General features: G+C 34.6%; 1 protein-coding gene and 1 pseudogene across 3 annotated transcripts in view; one reads left to right on the forward strand and one right to left on the reverse strand.

Annotated features, from left to right (window-relative positions):
• The window catches only part of FUT8 (fucosyltransferase 8), a 295,282-nt gene that overhangs the window by 96,104 nt on the left and 178,731 nt on the right, over positions 1–20,447 (forward strand). The window contains exons 1-2 of one of the 3 annotated variants that reach the window (XM_059182355.1): positions 4,540–4,629; positions 9,802–9,900. The gene's annotated coding sequence lies outside the window, so the exon portion shown is untranslated. Of the gene's footprint in view, positions 1–4,539; positions 4,630–9,801; positions 9,901–20,447 lie in introns of those variants that run through there. The other 2 variants (XM_059182354.1, XM_059182357.1) reach the window with 2 other exon arrangements.
• LOC131836695 (eukaryotic translation initiation factor 1A, X-chromosomal-like) lies at positions 19,301–19,722 on the reverse strand (annotated as a pseudogene).

Below are 20,447 nucleotides of genomic sequence, written 5' to 3' on the forward strand. Positions count from 1 at the left end.
GTAAATTTTTTCATTTAAGTTTTTACACATGATGTATAATAAATACAATTTTTCTGTGTTATGAGGGTAGAAGGAGTAGTGATGACTCATTTGACTCATTTAGTAAACATAACTTATTTGAGGTATATTTTATTTTGTCATAGGTCATATTTTACTTTATTATTCAAATAATATAGTGTTTTAGAATAGGATAGCAAAGGAAGGTAGACTGAGAACACATACTATTATGAAGATAGGAGGACAGATGAAGAGAGTGGTTTTCTGGTTTTAACTAGAAGGAGAAAGTAACTACAAATAGGTTACATAACTAATATGGATAATTAAAACCGGATGGAAATTTTGTTAGTCATATTAGTGAAAAGAGTCATATCAGGAATACTCTGCTTCTGTGTTTTTTGACAGTTGTTCTCTATACCCAACATAGGATTCAACTCATTATCTCAAGAGCGAGAGTCGTGCACTCTACTGACTGACTGAGCCATTAGGTGCCCTGTTTTGTTTTGTTTTGTTTGTGTAATGTCTGCACTCCATCTCAGACCAGTTAAATCAGATCTATGTTACTGTATTCTGAGCGTCATCATCATTATTACTATTTTGTTATTTTCGTCAAAAATTCTCATTCATTCTCATGTGTAAACAGCATTAAGAGCTACTATTTTAGTGATTCAAAGGAGAGTCAGTCAGTAAGCTAAGAAGCCCGGTTTCATGTCTTCCTTTATTTTATCTTCTATCATCTTAAGCATCTGTAGGGTGATGAAGCAGAACTGGTTAGAACTCTTTAACTGGAAGGCAGCTAACATCCTGAAGTTTTCTTTTTTTGGCCTGAGCTAAGAAGTGACTCCTTGAATCTCTCCTCATGCATCCTATTGCCTGTTGCTTTCATCAATTTTTTTGTAATTTCTTTCACCTCTCTCTAATTTGTCAGTGGCTTCCTGAAAGTAAAACTCAAGTTCAGTATAAAACTACTTTAATAAAAACAACAGTGGCAGAGGCAAAAGAGTAAAGTTCCTTCCACTTCTTAAATTCTGTGATTTGTTATGTAAAGTAGACAACTATATTTGTTTTAGACTTTTTATTGGTCTTTTCTTTATTTTTCTGGGGATTAAAATGTGTTTTCTTTCTGTCATGATATTTGTTCAATATATTGCTTTTTTTTTTTTAAAGGGGACTTTATTTATTTATTTGACAGAGAGAGAGTGTGCATGCATAAGCAGTAGGGGTGGTGTGGGGGAGCAGAAGGAGAGGGAGAAGCAGGCTCCCTGCTCATGCTGAACAGGGAAGCCCGATGAGGGGCTCTATCCCACCTGAGCTGAAGGCAGACACTTAACCAACTGAACTACCCAGGAGCCCCCAATATATTATTTCCTCAAGTTGTGTTTCCTCATCTTTCTCAACCATACTTCTTGCATCCATTTCCCATCTTGCACCCATTTTGGGGGAGAGACAGTAAATATTTTCTCATAGGCTGTCATGTTTTCAGAAAATAGTTTTCCTAAGCGATCAAGATCATGTTGGATTTTATTCTGTCTAGGCACTATATATCAGTTAGAATCTGGACAGGGAAGCAATCTACACTAGATCTTTCTATTGAGAAAATTTAATATAGTCAATGGATTATACAGGTGATAGAGCTGAAAGAGCAAAAGGGGAACATTGGAGTAACACAGAGATGATAATTGCAAAAAGCTACAACCATCAATACTGGGGACAAAAAAGGGCTTATGAGTAGAGTTGGGGCTCAAAACCTCTGGAGGGAGTACTGTCTGGCTTTTGCTGATACTTCTGAGAGTGCTGGAAAAATTGGTGGCTGTCACCAACTGCTGCTGCTGGAGTGGAGGGCCTATGCTGGGGCAGTGCTGACTGGAAAAAGCAAGTTTCTCCTAGTGCTCTTATTAGCAACAGCCAGCCAAGCTGGCTGGCCAAAGAGAAAAGTAGTTTCCAGAGTCTCTTTTCAGCATCACTATGTTGAGTATTAAAGGCTGGATTTGGAGCTAAAAGACAATAGCTGAATAATGAGCACATACAGCTTTCTCCTCTTCTGGTTACATGACGGCATGGTCCTTTGGTCTCTTGATCTCTTTCTGAGCTATGGAACTGCTGTATGTTCTTAGAGTCTAAGATTTGGAATGAAAGGGGTTGTTACTAAATTAACTTGTCTAGTTCATGTGATTCAGGGGTAGGAGATGGGACCACCTGCTCCAAGATAACTCTGTCATAGCCTTTCTTGGGATCTGAGATTTAATCATTAGATACTAATTCCTTTGTCTCTCAAGGGGTTTCTATTTTTCAAGATCCCTTATTTAAAATACAAAAATTGGGGTACCTGAGTGACTCAATAGGTTAAGCATCTGAGCCTGACTGGCTCAGTTGAGATCAAGCCCTGTGTTAGGCTCCCTGCTCAGTGGGAAGTCTGCTTGTCCTTCTGACCCTTCCCCTGTTCATACTCTCTCTCTCAAATAAATAAAGAAAATCTTAAATAAAATAAAGTACAAAGATTGTGGGAGGAATAATGATGCTTTTAAACCAAAGGTTAAAAACTGATTGCTTATTAGACAGTGGCCTGAAGTAAGAACCAGTCTTCGAACAGATTATACCTTTTTTCTCATTCTAATCTTCCTGCAGAGATTCTCAAATATTAATACCTATGTGAATTATTTGGGGATTGTTAAAATGCAGAATCTGATTCAGTCTATCCCTGGATAGGGACTGAGACTCTGCATTTCTGACAAGCTCCAAAGGGAGGCTTAAGTGACTGCCCCTAAATTAGACTTTTCATCTCCTTTTGCTGCTTTGAAAACCACTGTTCTGGCTTACATCCCCTACTAGACCTGGGTTTGAGTGGCTGAATGGTGAGTGATCATAAAGGAAAAGTTCTCTTGCAAGCTTAATTTTCTAGGAATATTTTGAGCAATCTTAATAGAGATTTATAGCTGTTTCTTTCCAGGTGGAAAGAAAAGGACATATGCCTCTGAATAGGTTGAATTTTTGTCCATAATTTTGTTTGACTGCATCGTTTGCTCTGGATGCAGAGACATGTCTATCACTTGTAGTTTTCCTGGGTTCTTTTCAGTAATTTCATACATGTTTAAGGGGAACTGACTAATGGGAGATAGGATAGGAGGACAATTAATAAATTCATGCATGAGATATCTTGCCTTCATTAGAGCCGTTATTATTGATTAAATAGAACTCTCTCTGGATTTCAAAAATTGAATTTGGTTTGAATTTCATACTAATTGCCTTTCCCCACTTTTGACACTTTCATATACTTGTCTTCAAAGTGTAGAGTCTTGTCTTGAGGGAAATTAGTGGTAGTCTATCTTTTATGTCTTTTATTTTTTAAAAGATTTTATTTACTTATTTGAGAGAGAGAGAAAGAGACAGAGTGTGTGTGTGTGCCCAGGGGTGTGGCAGAGAGAGAGGGAGAGAGACACTCCAGCAGATTCTGTGTTAAGTGTGGAGCTGGATCCCACACCCCTGAGATCAGGACCTGAGCCAAAACCAAGAGTCAGAAGCTCAACAAACAGTGCCACCAAGGTGCCCCAGAAAAATGGTGGTCTATCTTAATGGAACTTTGAAGGCAGCCCAAATTTATGAAGTTGTTAAATGCTCTTTACATTTGGATTTTACTTACCAATCCATACCTGGCCACATGAGTAAAACATTAATCTTTTATTCAGTTGCCATCCTTCCAGATTCTCTCTTTGCAGCCACCTCATCCTCATTCCTGGATCTTTCTTTTTTTCTTTACAGACTTCGATTCTCAAAGATTCTAAGTACTTTCTTTTTGTCTGATATGAATATTATCCTTAAATTTTTAATTCAGGCTATGGATGATAATTCAGGCTATGAATAGAGAAATAATTGGCCCCTTTATCAGCTGAGGTGAAAGAGTTAAAATGAAAGTTAAGGACTTAGGGGATTCCTACAAAAAAGAAGGGTGAAAAAAACTCAGTTTTAGGATCCTGAACAAAGCCTTTTGATTGGCATATAGAGACCCTTGCATGTACATAAACGCCCATATTTGAATATTTATAGCAGATAATCTGTCAAAATTACTGTTATTTTAATTTGCCAAGCTTGGCTGATTGCTGCAGTTGGATGTTAGCTGAATTCTAGATGAGGAACTGTAAATATGATCTAGTGTGAAGCATGTTTTTTGTCCTTGAAGCTGTTTGAATATCCCCTCTCCCTTGTGTGTGTGTGTGTGTGTTTTGTTTTTAATAGTGAGCCTTTTTGTATAGCTGAACTTCCATGCTGTTAAGGAAAAAATAAAGTGGTGTGAGAACAGTAAATATTTAAAAAAATTTTTTAGTTGGAAAAAAATTTATTCACATTTAGTGATCAGGAATTGCTTAAATAGTTTTAACTATGTGTTCAATCTTCAAAGGAGCTCTCTCTAGAGATTTCAAACTAGGGACATGTATCATATTTGAATAGCCTGTGAGATGATATGTGAGATATGTTCACGTTAACAGCAAAGAAAATGCATAATTGTAGGTAATTAATGTTATCCCTTTTTTTTCTCATTTTGCACAGTGATAATTTTAGTGACCCAGATTCAAGCAATAATATCTTCCTTTGGAAATACCATGTGGTTTTGTCAATTTACATTCTAGTGGAAGGAAGGTAAGCCGTTTTTCACAGTTAATATTGAAATTACTAATAAATCAAATTTTTCTCTTTAAAAGTTAGGAAATCCTTTTTTCTTTAGGTAGATAGTGTTCCTTCACCCAGAAAGTACTATATTATTTATTGATGCTATATCACTTTTCCTCAAAAGATTCTACTGATACTACATTATTTCAGCTCTGGAGATAATCTGGGACTTCCTTAAAAATCATGTGACTTTTTTGGGAGCAGGAGTACATTCTGAGCTCTGTCTGCTAGATTATCTTGTCGCAGCCATTTTCACCTGGATAGTTTATTTTTACATATATATAACCACGTGACATAATGAGAGAATCTTAATTTTTGTTTTTTGGTTTTTTCTTTTGATGTTTTCATTTATCTTTTGTGAACTGACATAATTGGCTCCATTTTTATTAGTTATTACTTTAGCTAGAAACTATGCTAATTACTAAGTCTTAGTTTTAGTTTGATTCTGAATTTGTTTTGGGATTTGCAGGAATGTGGGGGTCTCAATAATATATTTTATGTTAAGCAAATTAAGAATGGAACTTTCAGAGCATTCTTTTCTTTCACAAGTGTCCATCTTCATTCTCATTTGACCTCTTTTGGGGTCAGTTACTCTTTCTTCATATATTACTCTTTCTTCATATATATATTAGTATATATGTATATATATATATATATATATATTTTTTTAACTGGTTACTGTAGTCACTTTTCCCAATGTTTTTTGTGACCATCCTCAAATCATTTCCTATGTCTTTCACCCTAATTCCTCATTATCCTCAAAAGAAAAGTATTTATCCAGCTTTGGTGGCTCTCCTCTGGCTGAAGAGCAAGATTATTAATGATTCCTTAAGATGTTACCCTTGTTCCTAATTTTGTAATGGTTCACCATCTGTTCAATATATTAAGGGCTCAGAAATGTGTGTTGTACCTAATACATCACAGATGTGGAAACAATAATAATAAAGTTCTGTTTATGTGAAGTGAAGATACTGCTAATATGTTCTCTTGGGTTTAGTTAGTCTGACATTCTTGCTATGTTTGGGCACTTATTTGCAACATGCTTTCAAATTTCTTAGAGTGAATTAGATATTTTCATCTTATTTAACCAGCATGCATTTGATTAAGTATGTTAAAACTCAGTTGAATAAAATTTAAGTCAATAATATAAAGAGTAATGAGCTGTTTTACAGTGCAATTTGGGAAAAAATTAGCTGTATTTCTTGTTATAAGAACAGCAGACAGCATCATACAGTGGACTACGATTTTCTAAGTAAATTAATTTTGATAAAGGTTAATTGCACAGCAATAGCAAATGCTAGGAATTGGCATCCAAATGTCAAATTTCACAGACAAATTTTAGTTTTTTACTGATTTTTTTTCCTCCAGAGGAAGAATATGAAAACTCAAGTTTGTTTAGAAGATATTATCATTCTATTTAGGAATTAAGAAATAGGCTTTATTTTTCTGCAAATTGAGCAGCAAAGATACTGGTGAATTACAGTTTTTACGGTTTTTTTTTTGAAAAGCCCCTATGGAAATCTAATATTTAGGCTTTATTTAGGACCTGCTTTTAGTTTGTAATCATAATTCAGGATCTAAATGATCCCTATAATTTTTTATTATATATGTGTTTTCATTGCTTCAGAAAGAAAGGATGGAGTGTATTATTTAAAAATTTGCATTTTGGTATTACTTATAGGGTGAACTCTATGATCATTTGTATTTTAGGTAATTTATATGCCGTTGAGACAAATACAGACCTCTATTTTCTCTCTCTCCTTAATAGCATAAGTGTTATATATCACTTTATCAGTTAGCAAAATGTGAAGGTAAAAATTGAAAATGGAGACTTTTCAGTGATTTTTGGCATGTCATGCAAGTTATCATTCTATTTTAACAGTAAGTAAGAATCCGAACAATTTGAAAACTTTCAACTTTCTTAGAGTTTTCATAGAGGTGAGGTCATAGGGCTAGCTGCTGTCCCCAAATTGGAGGGACAGACAGGCAAATACAGAGAATGACAACTTATTCTAGCAGAGCATAGGAGCAAAGACCTCTAAGGTAACCAGTACTGGGTAGGGAAAAAACCTAAAATGTAATTAATGAATTGCCAGAGGCTCAGTGTGGTAAGTCTGAGGTAGAAACTCTAGGGGGGCCCAAGTATAAGAATCCCACATTTTTCAAGGTTTTACCTCCAGCTCTACCATGACTTCACAGAGAGAATTAGAGAAAAGTGCCCTGGTACTTCCTACATAGGAAGGGGAAGTCAATCATTTTGAAATATGCCAAGGCATTCTGTTTTTCTTGACAAGATTTGCCCTAAAGAAAAGTTATTTTGTCAGTGTCTAATCTTTTATGGTGTTATAAGAGTCTAACTGACCTGGAGGAGGGGGAATGCCCAACTTTAGGCTGTTTCAGTCTTCCGTGGAGGGGAAGAAAATTGTCCAATTCCAGCCATTTTGTTCCTCCTCTAGCCATTCTTTTTGTCCTAAGGGGTGTGTGTGTGCGTGTGTGCGTGTGTGTGTGTGTGTGTGGTGGGGATGGTGGTGCCGGAGGATTGGGAGCACAGACTCACTAAAAGACTGAGACCTAATCATAGAACACTTCTCTTACCCCACATTACTAATGCCTGTTTGCCACAGTTCCTTTTTTCCAGTGCATCATGTCTGGCTTCCAACAAAAAAATTACAAGGCATGCTAAAAAGCAAAAGTAGAGTTTACAAAGACAGAGCAAGCATCAGAATCAGACTTAAACACAGCAGGGATATTGGAGTGATCGGACTAGGAATTTAAAACAATTATGACAATATGCCAAAGGCTCTAATGAAGAAAATAGCCAGCATGCAAGAACAGATGGATAATATATGAAATTCTAAGAAAGAACAAAAATGCTAGAAATTAAAAAATACTGTGACAGAAATAAAGAATGCCTTTGATGGGCTTATTAGAAGACCGAACATAGCTGAGGAAAGAATCTCTCTGAGCTTGAGGATATGTCAGTAAAAACGTCTAAAATTAAAAAACATCGAGGGGCACCTGGATGGCTCAGTTGGTTGAGTATCCAACTCTTGGTTTTGGCTCAGGTCATGATGTTGGGGTTGTGGGATCAGGCACTGTATCTGACTCTGTGTGCAGTGTGGAGTCTGCTTGAGGCCCTTTCTCCCTCAGCACCTTCCCACCACTCTCTCAAATAAATGGATAAATCTTAATAAAGAAAAAAAAAAGATTTAAAAAGCAAAGAGAAAAAAGCCTGAAAAAAATTTAAAAAACAACAACTAAGAACTGTGGGACAATTTCAAAAGGTATAATATATGCATAATGGGAATACCAGAAAGAGAGGAAGGGGTAAAAGGAACAGAGGAAATATCTGAAGCAATATTGACAGTGTTTCACCAAATTAATGTCCGAGTCCAAACCACAGATTCAGGAAGTTTGGAGAACATCAGGCAGGGTAAGAGTCCCCAAAATTTTACCTAGGCATTTCATATTCAAACTTTGAAAAATCAGACAGGAGGTAATCTTGAAAGAAGCCAGAGGGAAAAAACACCTTATCTATAGAGAAGCAAAGGTAAGAATATCTGACTTCTCTTCACAAATCACACAAGCAAGAAAAGAGTGAAGTGGAATAAAGTGTTGGGAGAAAAATCCAACAATTTAGAATTCCGTATCCTGCTAAATTATGCTTTAAAGAAAAGGAGAAAAAAGACTATCTCAGATAACAAAGATGTAAAAAATTTGTTGCTAGTGGGTTTGTCTTATAAGACATATTAAAAGAAATTCTTCAGAGAAGGAAAACTGTATAGGCTAGAAACTTGGATCTACATTAAAAAAGGGGAGACCGTTGGAGAAAGACTAGGTGAAGGGAAATAACTTTAAAATAACTTTTGAATAACTTTAACTTTTATTTTTCTTATTCTTAATTGACCTTACAAATAACATAATTTGTTTAAAATAATATTATCAACAATGTATTCAATGAGTGGAGCTTAAATATAAGTGAAATGAATGACAACAATGATACAAGGGTTGGGAAAGAGGAATTAAGAATATTCTGTTAAAAGGTACTTGTACTTCACTACCCATAAAATGGACTTGGATTAGTTGTAAATTTATAATGTGAACTCCAGGGCAAAAATAAAAGAAAGTGAAAAAAGAAGTATAATTGATATGCTAAGAAGGGAGAGAAAATAGAATCTCATAAAAATCCCTAATTAAAGCCACAAAAGAGAAAGAGTAGAAGATATAAATAGGAACAAAAACAAGGGCAATGAACAGAAAACAGTAACAAAAAGAGAGGATATCAATCCAGGTATATCAGTAATTAGTTTACATGCCAGTAGTCTAAATATACTCAGTTAAAAGAGACTGTCAGAGTGGAACAAAAGACAAGATTCAACTATATATTGTCAACAGAAACCCACTTTAAATGTGAAGACACATACAGAATAAAAATAAAAGAATAGAGAAGGATATACCATACTAACACTAATCAAAAGAAAGCCAGAATAGCTCTATTAACTTCAGACAGAGCAGACTTCAGAGCAAGGAAAATCTTCAAGTGGAAACCGGGGCATTATATAATGACAGTGGGGTTCATTCTTTAGAAAGACATAATCCTTAATATGTATGCATCAAAATGTGTGAGGCAAAAACTGAGAGAATTGCAAAAAGAAAGATGACTCCCCTATTTGTTGCTGGGTGTCTCAACACTCTTAAAAATGGACAGATCTAGCAGGCAGAAAATTAGTGAGAATATATTTGAACTCAACAGCACCATCAGTCAACCAGATATGATTGACATTTGTAGATTACTTCATCCAACGATAGCAGAATACACATTCCTCTCAAGAATGAAAATGGTAGGGGTACTTGGGTGGCTCAGTAAGTTAAGTGCCCTCCCCTTCGTTTTGGCACAGGTCATGATCTCAGGGTCTTAAGATCAAGACTTACCTTGGGCTCCATGCTCAGTGGGGAGTTTGCTTGAGAGTCTCTCTGCCACCCCCCTTGTGCCCCCTCTCCCTGAGATCCTCCCCCTGTTCCTACACACACATTCTCTCTCTCAATAAATAAACAAAATCTTTAAAAAAGAAAAAAAGGAATGAAAATGGTATTATTCAGAAACTTCAGAGTTCATTTTAGACTTTAATTTGTTTCCTGTAGGATTGCATCATAAACGAGATCAGAGAAAAGATGAGGACTCATTTTAAAAAATACAACAAATTATCACCTGCCTCCCCTCTACTTCTTACATATTCTAGGGTAAGAATTTTAGAACTTCGATTTTATTGTTATACATTTTTCTGGCCCCAAATTTGGCATAATGAAAGAGTGTATGTGAGTTAATATACTTTTATAATGAAACCTACCTGGCATTCTCTCTCATTCATTAGCTACTAGGAGTATTTCATACAACTCTTTGGTTCCATGTAGCAAAATTTGAAAATTTGAAAATTATTCCGAAATATGAATCCTTCATGCCTTGGCCAGTATTTGATAATTATTGATTTTGCTCCTGAATAAAAGAGCTCTAGATGTCTGACTGCCTTATTATTATTATTATTATTATTGTTATTTTGAGTAGATTTTGAGTAATAACAGAAGGAGATGAGAAAAGACAGGTGAGAATTTGTAAAGGAAGGGAATATTCTAACTGGATTTTAGACAGTTTTATAGGTTAATAGAAGACAGATACTTTGAGTGATACATTGCTGAACTTTCTCAAGTAGAGAGGAAAATGACTTAGATTTGATTTTATATTTGAAATGGTGGTGTTTCTTTCCCATTCTGAGACCAGCCTTTTCTCCCTGCTCTTGCTCTCCCATTGAGTTATGCTAGTGAGGAACAGAATCATAGGTTTCAGTTAGTGGAATATAGGAGCATTGGGTAGAATGAGGAGTAGTATTTCACCTTCTTTGTCTAAATTTTAATTCTCATTTTCGTTGCTCAAAGTAGTGTTTCAAGAATTGGTACCTGGTACAAGAGGGTCTTATTCTTAGCAAAGCTATTCTAATGACAAAAGGCATTCTGTGTTTTCCTATTAGATAATTGGATTAATTATTGGGTTGACATCTATTTGCATGCTAAATGCTGTGTCATTGCTGTGTCATTACCAACAGAATTCCTTTTCTATAAAAAACAAATAAAATTGAAAACAGGGGCGCCTGGGTGGCTCAGTTGGTTAAGCATCTGAGTCTTGATTTTGGTTCAGGTCGTGATCTCAGGGTTGTGAGATCAAGCCCCATGCTGGGCACTGTACTGGGTATGGAGCCTGCTTGAGATGTTCTCCCTTTGCCTCCATACCTTCACCCCCACCCTCCACTCAGATACTCTCTCTTAAAAAAAAAAAAAAAAAAAAAAAAACCCTAAAAACAAAAAAATAAAACAACATGTCAAATGAACTTTCCTCCTTGGATCGCAGTTATGGTTTGCGGACAAAAATCTGTCAATGTATATTCCCAGGGTTTCTGTCCTGTCTTAGCTGCCTATTTTCTGAACAAACCTTGATCAAGTCAAATCACTTCTTACCTCATTTTCTTCATCTTCAAAATGGAGACTGTGTCTACCTTACAAAACAGTGGTAAGAACTAAATAACAAAACGTGTGCCAAGTGCCTGGGTCATGTCTGACACAGAACAAGTGTTACTTCTCTTCCTCCTTCCTTTTGACATCAGTAATATCTGGATTCCACCTCTTGAATTCAGTAGTTACTAATTGTGAGATCAAATTATTTTGTTTCTCAGCCTCATTTACCTTTAACATGAGATCTTTTTTTTTAAAGATTTTTTTTTTTTAAAGATTTTTATTTATTTATTTGAGAGAGAGACAGAGAGAGAGAGCATGAGAGGCGAGAAGGTCAGAGGGAGAAGCAGACTCCCCATGGAGCTGGGATACCGATGCGGGACTCGATCCCGAAACTCCGGGACTGTGACCTGAGCCGAAGGCGGTTGCTTAACCAACTGAGCCACCCAGGCACCCCCCATTTTATAAAGTTGTGGTTGGAATTCACTTCCTAGTGTAGTCTAAGAAATTTTTGTTGAATCTGAATGTAAATGTTAAACTGCTAAAAACTTATATAAATATATGAATTTTGCTGGATGGATCTTTTGGACACAAGATCCACAATGTACTTTTAGGAATGTATACTAAGAACATAATAAGGAAAAATACATTTGTAGGTCGTTGTTGTTTTTATGGGAGGACTCTACAATAGTTTACTTAATTTTTGCTTAATGTATTTTATTGGGAAAGTAGGGAAATTGTTGATCAAATGATTTATTGTCACTTGAAATAGCTACCTCTAGAAGGGTTATGCATAGGGCACTAAGGGAGTCAAACACTTGAATATACCTCTTTCTTTGCTTTTATTCTTTTTGTCTTAGGTAACTTCATTTTTAGTGAGACTTCTGCATACAATGATAGTTATGTGGGCAGATCTTGGAAAATTAATCAGTACTGAAAACTGCCTAGTTTGGTAACTGCCAAAGAAATAATTAATTAACCAATATTAAAGTTTAATTGGTAAATTGAGGTCAAGTCCCATTAATGAATCATGTTAAATGAGTTACACATTAAATCAATATTGTTGAATTTAACTATGTGTTAAATCAATGTTTTCTTTGACATCATAGAATAGAAAAGAAATTGATGTATGTGTGGTATATTGTATTGAATTAAGGAGTTTGTATTTTTAAGAATGTTCTATAGTTCCATGAATTTCAGTTGGATTTGTTTGAATGTGAATCATTTTTGTAATTAGCAAAAATATTATTGCCTTTTTGTCTTGTAGCGGTTGTGCCAGCTTTTGTACATGTGGGGATGAATGTAAATTCTAACTTATTTTCTTACACATTTCCCAAAGGTTAGGAAATAATTTAGCATACAGAATGTTAATCACTTTTAAGAATTCCCAGTTTATCATTTTATTTGACATACTATATTTCTTATTAGATTGCTTGTTATCTGCCTTGAATATGTTACAGAAAGTTGGTAATAGTCTTTGTATGCATAGTTTTTACCCGCAAGGAAAAAGATACAAGAAAATAGAATAAAAACTGAATTGCAAATCATTTAAGTGCAGACAAGTTTCTGCTGAGAAAGTGGAGATGAATTTATGTGTGACTGTTAAAACATATGGATATGTTGATTATCACTATGTTTAAGTATTTTTGTCATAAGGCAAAGGGTTTGCAAAGTAAGAATAATTACATACATTATTGGTATTGCTGAAATAAAAAATAACTTTGTTTCTTCAAGGTTTGGGTTTTCTTCCTTTTGGTACTTGTTTTTTAAAGAAACCAGATGTATATAGAACTGAATGTTTATTTTTTAACTCCTTTTTTAAAAAATAATTTAATGTTAAGAGCTAATAGAATTCTGTGATTGTACATTTATAAAATATTTGGGCAAGTCATTCATAATGTAATATAATATTTTTGTCCTTTTTTATTGTGAAATATATATATAACATAAAATTTACCATTTAACCATTTTAAGTATGTCATTAGGTGTAGATACTTAAACTGTAACTCAGTGTAAGTACGTTTACAATGTTGTGCTGCCATCACCTCTGTCTCCAGAACTTTTTTAGCATCACAAACTATTGTACTCATGGAACATTAACTATGCCTTCTTTCCAGCCCCTGTAACCCTGTAACCATTGTTTTATTTTTGTCTTTATGGATTTGACTATTCTAGGCTTTTCTTATGAGTTTAATCATGTATTTGTTCTTATGGGACTGTCTTCTTTCTCTTAACATAGTGTCTTTTGGGTTCATCCGTGTTATATCATGTATCAGAATTTCATTCTTTTAAGAATGAATAATATTTTATCTTATGAATGTGCCAAATTTGTTTATCCATTCATCTGTCAGTGGACATTTGGGTTGTTGTGAATAATGCTTCTATGAACATTGGTATCTAAGTTATCTATTCAAGTGTGGTAATGTGTTTTTATATATATTTTAATATAGAAAAATTTTTGTGGTAATGAAATTCTATTTAAATGGACTAGATAAATATCTATATTTTCAGTGCCATCAGTGAATATTAAATACCTTTTGTGTATTCTAAATAGTGGAGATATAAAGAGTCATAAAATCATGATACACTCTTTTGAACTTATAATCAAATAACAATATATAGGGTGTATATTTTAATAATAATAATAGGGTGTGCTTATAAAAATACCCTGATTGATAGCATATGCTTTTTGGAGTTGAAAAGGTATTTACAATACAAACCTGCATCCTACTTCACTAAATTCTTGCATGTTGTCCTCACCAATTAAGAGGCAAAATACTTGACCTTAATCAACTTGGATATTCCATTCAAGCATATGTATTTAACATTCAAGCATAAATTCTAGAGAGATCATATACTAAAATGGAAGTTAGATCATGACATTCCTCTAAACAGTTTTCTCTAATGAAAACCATTCTTAGAATGACTTAACATTTCTTTTCCCAGACTTCCACCTTAACTCTTTATCACATCCCCTGTCCCCATACCCACTGTGAGCTGGGTAATTCTTTGTTGTGGATACATGGCTTATGTATGTAAACTGGCTTAAGTGTATATGAGTAAAAGGCAGAAGGTTGAATTCTGTATGTTTCAAGGTTCTTCCCAGGTTTGTGATTCTAATTTAATCTCTGTGGTACCTGGATTTTCCAAATGAGAGAAAACAGAATAGGCATGTATAACCTCTAAATAAGGCTTCTCAACAGATATATGGTAAATTTACAAGCTGAAATTTGATCAGAATATAAACATTTTGTTATTTTTTGGTAATTCAGTGGTCTTTTTCTCTCTTTCTCAAAGTATTTTTCTGGAAAAGCAAAATCTTTTATGAATTCATCATAATTTTATAGTTTAATTGGATTTTTAAGGTTTCTCTGTGTGTGCCAGCTAGACTTTTAGAGAGTGTTACTACTCTTTTTCCATGGAAATGTTAGACCAAAGGAAAACATACAGCTAGCTGTTAGATTCACATTTCCTATGGATGATGTTTTGAAGCTCAAAAGGAACTTTGAACATTTTAAACGCAGCTGAGCAAAGGTTCCAAAAGCTGATGCTATAGTACTGTTTTTTCCTCCATATTCATCTCCTTGACTCCCAGTAGTGAGCCTGAATTGTGAATGATAGACATTTAAAGGCTTGTTACTCTGCAGAGTGAAAAGAAAAGAAAGAAAGAAAGAGAAAGATAGAAAGAAAGAAAACTGAACTAATTCAAAGTCAACACTTAAAATACTGAAGGGGTGAATGAAGAAGCATAATCATCCATTCATTCAACACATATATGATAGTCTACTATGTATCAGACAATCACTAAACACAGGAAATAAAGCAATGACTAAAACAGAATCAGTCCCTACACTGTTGGAACTTAGACTGCCTAGAACAGTGAGTGGAACATAATAGGCACTTTAAAATATTTGAATAAAATTGTTCTGTTTTCTGGAGAAGATTTTGGAGTAAGCAGCATTGTAGTGAAGAAGTATGGAGTGTCCCGATCACTGTATTATAAATAGTTCATTTCAAAGACAAAAAATGGAAATAAACCAAGTATCTATTAATAGTGAAAAAGGTTAAGTAAGTTTATTAGAAATACATAGAATGTAGTATACACTGGGGTCTTGTAATGACATGTGAAGATATATACTGGCTGACATGTAAGATGTTCTTTACCTAATGAATTAAAGTAGGCTATAGAATAGGATGTGTGCAATGAGTCCTTTAATGTAAGACTGTTTATCTTTAAGTAAAATGTCTTGAGAGATGGTGCAGAAATGGTTATCCATGAATTATTCTTTCAAAAGATAAATTTCCTGTGAACTTTTCTTTATCCTTTATGCATTTCTGTGATTGTTTCTTTTGTTTTACAGTGATCATGTACCATAATTTGAAAATAATTAAGCTAATTAATATGTTTTAGTATAAATTGATTTTTAAACTTAATACCTGTATCAGTAGACATTGTTACTGGTTGATGGTCCATTGTCCTGTAAATATAAAATGTATCAACATTAAGGAATTCCACATTTTCTTTCTGGAGAATGAAAGTTAACATTTAATATTTATCTTTAATATTCACAGGGTATATTTTTAAAATGAACAGTAACATTTTTAAATGTGTGTAATAGTAAGAAACTATTTTATAGTAATTTTAGTTTTTATAGATACTTTGAGGAATGTCCGTATAATTGAAAGATGGAGAACTGAGACCATTCCTTAGCTTTTTTCTGTTTGAAAACTTAGTTTGGATATAGATATTAGTAGATGTTAGATTTAACTGTATTTTTTATCTGAAGATTTATTTTTGCTTTCTTCTTTGCTTAGTATGATTACTGATTTTTTCTTTCTTTCTTTCTTTCTTTTTTTAAGGTTTATTTATTTGAGATAAAGCGAACTAGAGAGCATGAGTGGGGGTTAAGGGAGAGGGAGAAGCAGTTTTCTCACTGAGCAGAGAGCCCAAAGCCAGGTTTGATCCCAGGACCCTGGCATCATGACCCGAGCCAAAGTCAGACGTTTAACCGACTAAGCCACCCAGGTCCCCCTGCTTTTCTTAATTAGGGGAGAGAATACATGTGTTTTGGGAGTTCTGGATATAGTTGGTTAATATTCTTAGGTTTTCACAGTATAATATGGCGGATCATACTAAATTATTTCTTCATGAGTATTTTCTTCCAAATGTCTTGTAATAAGTTATTTTTTTATCAGGACAAATTAGGGGACTCTTGAAAAATTCCATTGTACACAGATTATTCTAACAAATTTATTTCATTAGAAATACTATACCAACTTTATTTTTTTTTAATCTTCTGGAAGATCATATTGACTGATTATTGGAGTTTCAAATGATAGGTGATTAAATTTGAAAACTGTGTCTCAAGGTCTGTTTATCTTTTTAAAATGATTATTGTTAAATACTTGTTTATTTTTTTTAAAGGTTTTATTTATTTATTTATTTGACAGACAGAGATCAGAAGTAGGCAGAGAGGCAGACAAAGAGGGAGAGAGGAGGAAGCAGGCTCCCTGCTGAGCAGAGAGCCCGATGTGGGGCTCGATCCCAGGACCCTGAGATCATGACCTGACCTGAAGGCAGAGGCTTTAACCCACTGAGCCACCCAGGCGCCCCTAAATACTTGTTTAAGTGATAGGTTAATATTGTTTAGGTATAAATAAAAGTATCATTCTTCAAAACAAGAGTTTTGTCAGGCTACATAGTCCTATGGACCGTGATACACTAAATTTGAGACAAATTTTTTTCTAGATGTTTAGCTGTAAGTGCCGTAATTGTACAAAGTCTTCACACACTGAGCATATGAAGCAAAAAAATAAACTATACACTTTGGAAGGTGATTTTTATAGATCCTTTTCTCTCTCTCTCTCTTGATTTTTAGTTTTCCATTTCTGAAAAATAAGATGCTTGTTCTAGTTCAATGATTATGGTAATATCAAACCCAGGTAGAATAGTACATCTCATGTTGTCATTTTTTAAAGTGAGATAGTTGATAGAATGAAGAATAAGTAATATTGTTAGACGTTGACTCCCTTCTAGAATAAAAATGTGAACCTCTTTATCAGTAAATTATTATTATATAGACTTTAACTGTTTAAAAATAGAAGAAAGGAATTACAGAAAAACTGAAACAAAATGCTTAAATTAATACCATATACTTGAATGATAGATAGCACTTATAATTGGTATTTTAATTATTATATGATGACATGTATATAAATAATAACTGTATATTAGTCTAAATAAAATTAATGGTTTATTCTTTTATACACTGTCACTATTCTTGGACTTTACTTCATTGTACTCATTTATTCATTAGTCAGCAATATTCATATTCATTTCATATTCATATTCATAAATATTCATTTATTCATTAGTCAGCAATATAGCAATGTGTGCTATATTATAGGTACTATTCTAGACTGAATGATACTAACCAATATAGACAAAAATTATTGATCTCATGGAGCTTTTATTCTGGTGGGAATACAGATACTAAACAAATAAGTATGTTTAATGTTGATAAGCATTCTAGAGAAAAGTAAGTACATGAGGGAAGATAATAGGGAATGTTGGAGTGGGAAGTATACCATTTTTGTATAGAATGGTCAGGGAAGGTTTTATTGAGAAGGTGGTAGTTGAGTGATGATGACCTGAATTTGCTGAGGAGAGAAGTATGGTGGATATTTGGACAAGGGTATTTCAGACAGTAAGTTCAAAATTCCTGTGTTGGGGATAGGCTCAGCATATTTTAGAAACATAAGAAATGTATAATTATTTGTTTCATTTTTGGTTTCCCAGTAGATTCTGTGATCCACTAAAATGAGTATTATCTCTGTTTTATCATCCTTGACACTTAGTATAGTGTCAGACATATGGTGGGCAGTGGGGCAGTGGATAAATACAGATGAATTCATGAATGATGAGGGGGAGTTTGGAAGGAATCACCTGCCTCCCACTTTCTCAAGTTCTTATTACAATTCAAGCTGCAAAGGTCTTTATAGATATAAGAAAACAAGGGAGTTCTTTAGGTAGAATGATTCTTCCAAAAATCACTGTTAATTAGTAGTGTTCTTGAGATGGCAAAGATTTTATTTCTTATCCTGACTATTGATAGGGATCCTTTTGTTTCAGATGTCTGGTCTAGACTAGGAAGATACTTGGCTGTGAAAGACATACTTGCAGTAAAATCTGGAACCAGGTTGCTGGGTTCAAATTTCTGTTTGATCCTTGCTAGCTGTGTGACACCATTCTCACCCCCCATTAATTCACCTTTAATGCCTTGGTTTTCTTATCTGTAAGGCAGATATTGTTATCTCTGTTCCAATATTCTATACACCCTAAACATTTTCTTTCGCATAATAGGATTTTCTCATTAATCGTCCAGTATACAATCATATAGACATTTTCCCCTTTTTTTATTTTTTTATTTTTTTAAGGATGTTATTTATTTATTTCTCAAAGAGAGAGTGAGCACAAGCAGGGGGAGTGGCTGAGAGAGGGAGAGGAGTCTCCCTTCTGAGCAAGGAGCCAGATGTGGAATTGCATCCCAGGACCATCAGGACCTGAGCTGAAGGTAGATGCTTAACTGACTGAACCACCCAGGCGTCCCACTTTTTCCCCTTTTAAAAAGAGAATTATGATTAGGAACAGGGGACTTTGAAATGAAATGTACCTGGGTTCTATAAAAACTTACTACTTAAAGTTACTTGTTAACATGTATCATAGTTTTTATTTAACTAATGAGAGATCAATCAAGAAGAAAGAAGAACTGCTGCCAGGATTATTTGAGCATAAGGAGTTCACCTATTCATTACGGAAAGGGATGCCATGATAAAATGACTAAGCTACATTGAAGTCTGGTAATTTTTTTCTTTTTTTAAGATTTATTTATTTTAAAGAGGTGGAGAGGGACTGAGAGAGAATCTCAAGCAGACTATCCGTCAAGTGTGGAGCCTGATGCGGGGCTCAGTTCCATGAACCTGACATCATGATGGGAGCTGAAACCAAGAGTCAGGCAGTCAACCAACTGAGCCTTCCAGGCACCCCAGAAGTCTGGTTAACTTTTAATGGACAAGGAAGCCTTATCTCCTTTCGGATTTAATCTTTAGAAAATTTGGAATGTAAAACACTGAGTTCAATTTAAATATCATCATGGTCTTTATCAACATCTCTAGTATCATCAGACTGGATTTCATCATCATCTCCAGCACCAAATGTATGTCTCATTTATTTTAGCAGGCTTTGGAAGCTTGCCACATGCCTTTAGGTTTATATCTTTATCTGCATTGTAGTTTAAAATTTATCAGCTTTGTTATCCTCATAGTCTGGCAGACGAGTATAATGTTAGGTATTTGTTCAAGCCATTTTTCTCAGTTTTCCTTTCATATTGACATAATCTCTTCACACTATCAAGACACATTGTTTCTAATTATACATTTCCCAACATTTTGATTACTTGGTTATACTCGTATTCATCCTGTTTACACACCAGCTTTTTTCAGGTTCATTTTCACTCTTACCCTGCACCTGTTTTTACTTTCTTTACCTTTATCCTTGGTCATGACAATACCTCATGGTACCTCAGTCTCCTTTCCTATGGTGGCAGTGGCAGCTGTTCTTCCAAATGGCACATGGGATGACCCAGCATGTTGTGCAAAGTGGCATTCTGCAGGTGTGGGAGAGTTTTAAGACTGAGCTTTTCTGAGCCAGAGTCAGCAGCAGCAAATTTATTTCCTTCCCTCTTCCCTTTCCATGTGTGTTAATGTGTTTAAGGTTTTCTAAAGCAGGTCTAGAGGTAACCTTTATTCTTGTGCTTTCTTAGCCTCATACTAAGGTGGACCTCTCTTTGGGACTTAACTGAATGTTCCAACAATTCAGAGGACTCTCCTCTGTCTTGTTTGTAAGAAGTCTAATCATTCCTGGCCCTCGATGAGCTCTAGTATTATCATATAATTTTACTCAGCTTTAGGCACCTGTTAAATTTTCTTTCCCAGAACTTGTTTTTTGCTTAGACTTCTGTGTTTTCACCCTATGCATATATAGATTGTTATTCAGGTAATTTAAAGGGATCTATCTCTGTCTTTTTTAAAATTTACAAAATAGGTCTTTGCATAGCTCTCTCACTTTGGGGACTTTTCCCCACCAAAATTGTTTTATTTTGTTTTGGTGCTCTGACTTCTGCCTTTTCAACTTAGCAATGCACTAGAAGGGTTTCCGCTTCAACATACTATAATCTCAAAAGTACTTTCAGAAAGAGTTCCAGGTAATTATAGGTCTTCCCTGTTCC

Source organism: Mustela lutreola, chromosome 7 (assembly GCF_030435805.1).
Source record: "Mustela lutreola isolate mMusLut2 chromosome 7, mMusLut2.pri, whole genome shotgun sequence".
NCBI classification, from domain to species: domain Eukaryota; kingdom Metazoa; phylum Chordata; class Mammalia; order Carnivora; family Mustelidae; genus Mustela; species Mustela lutreola.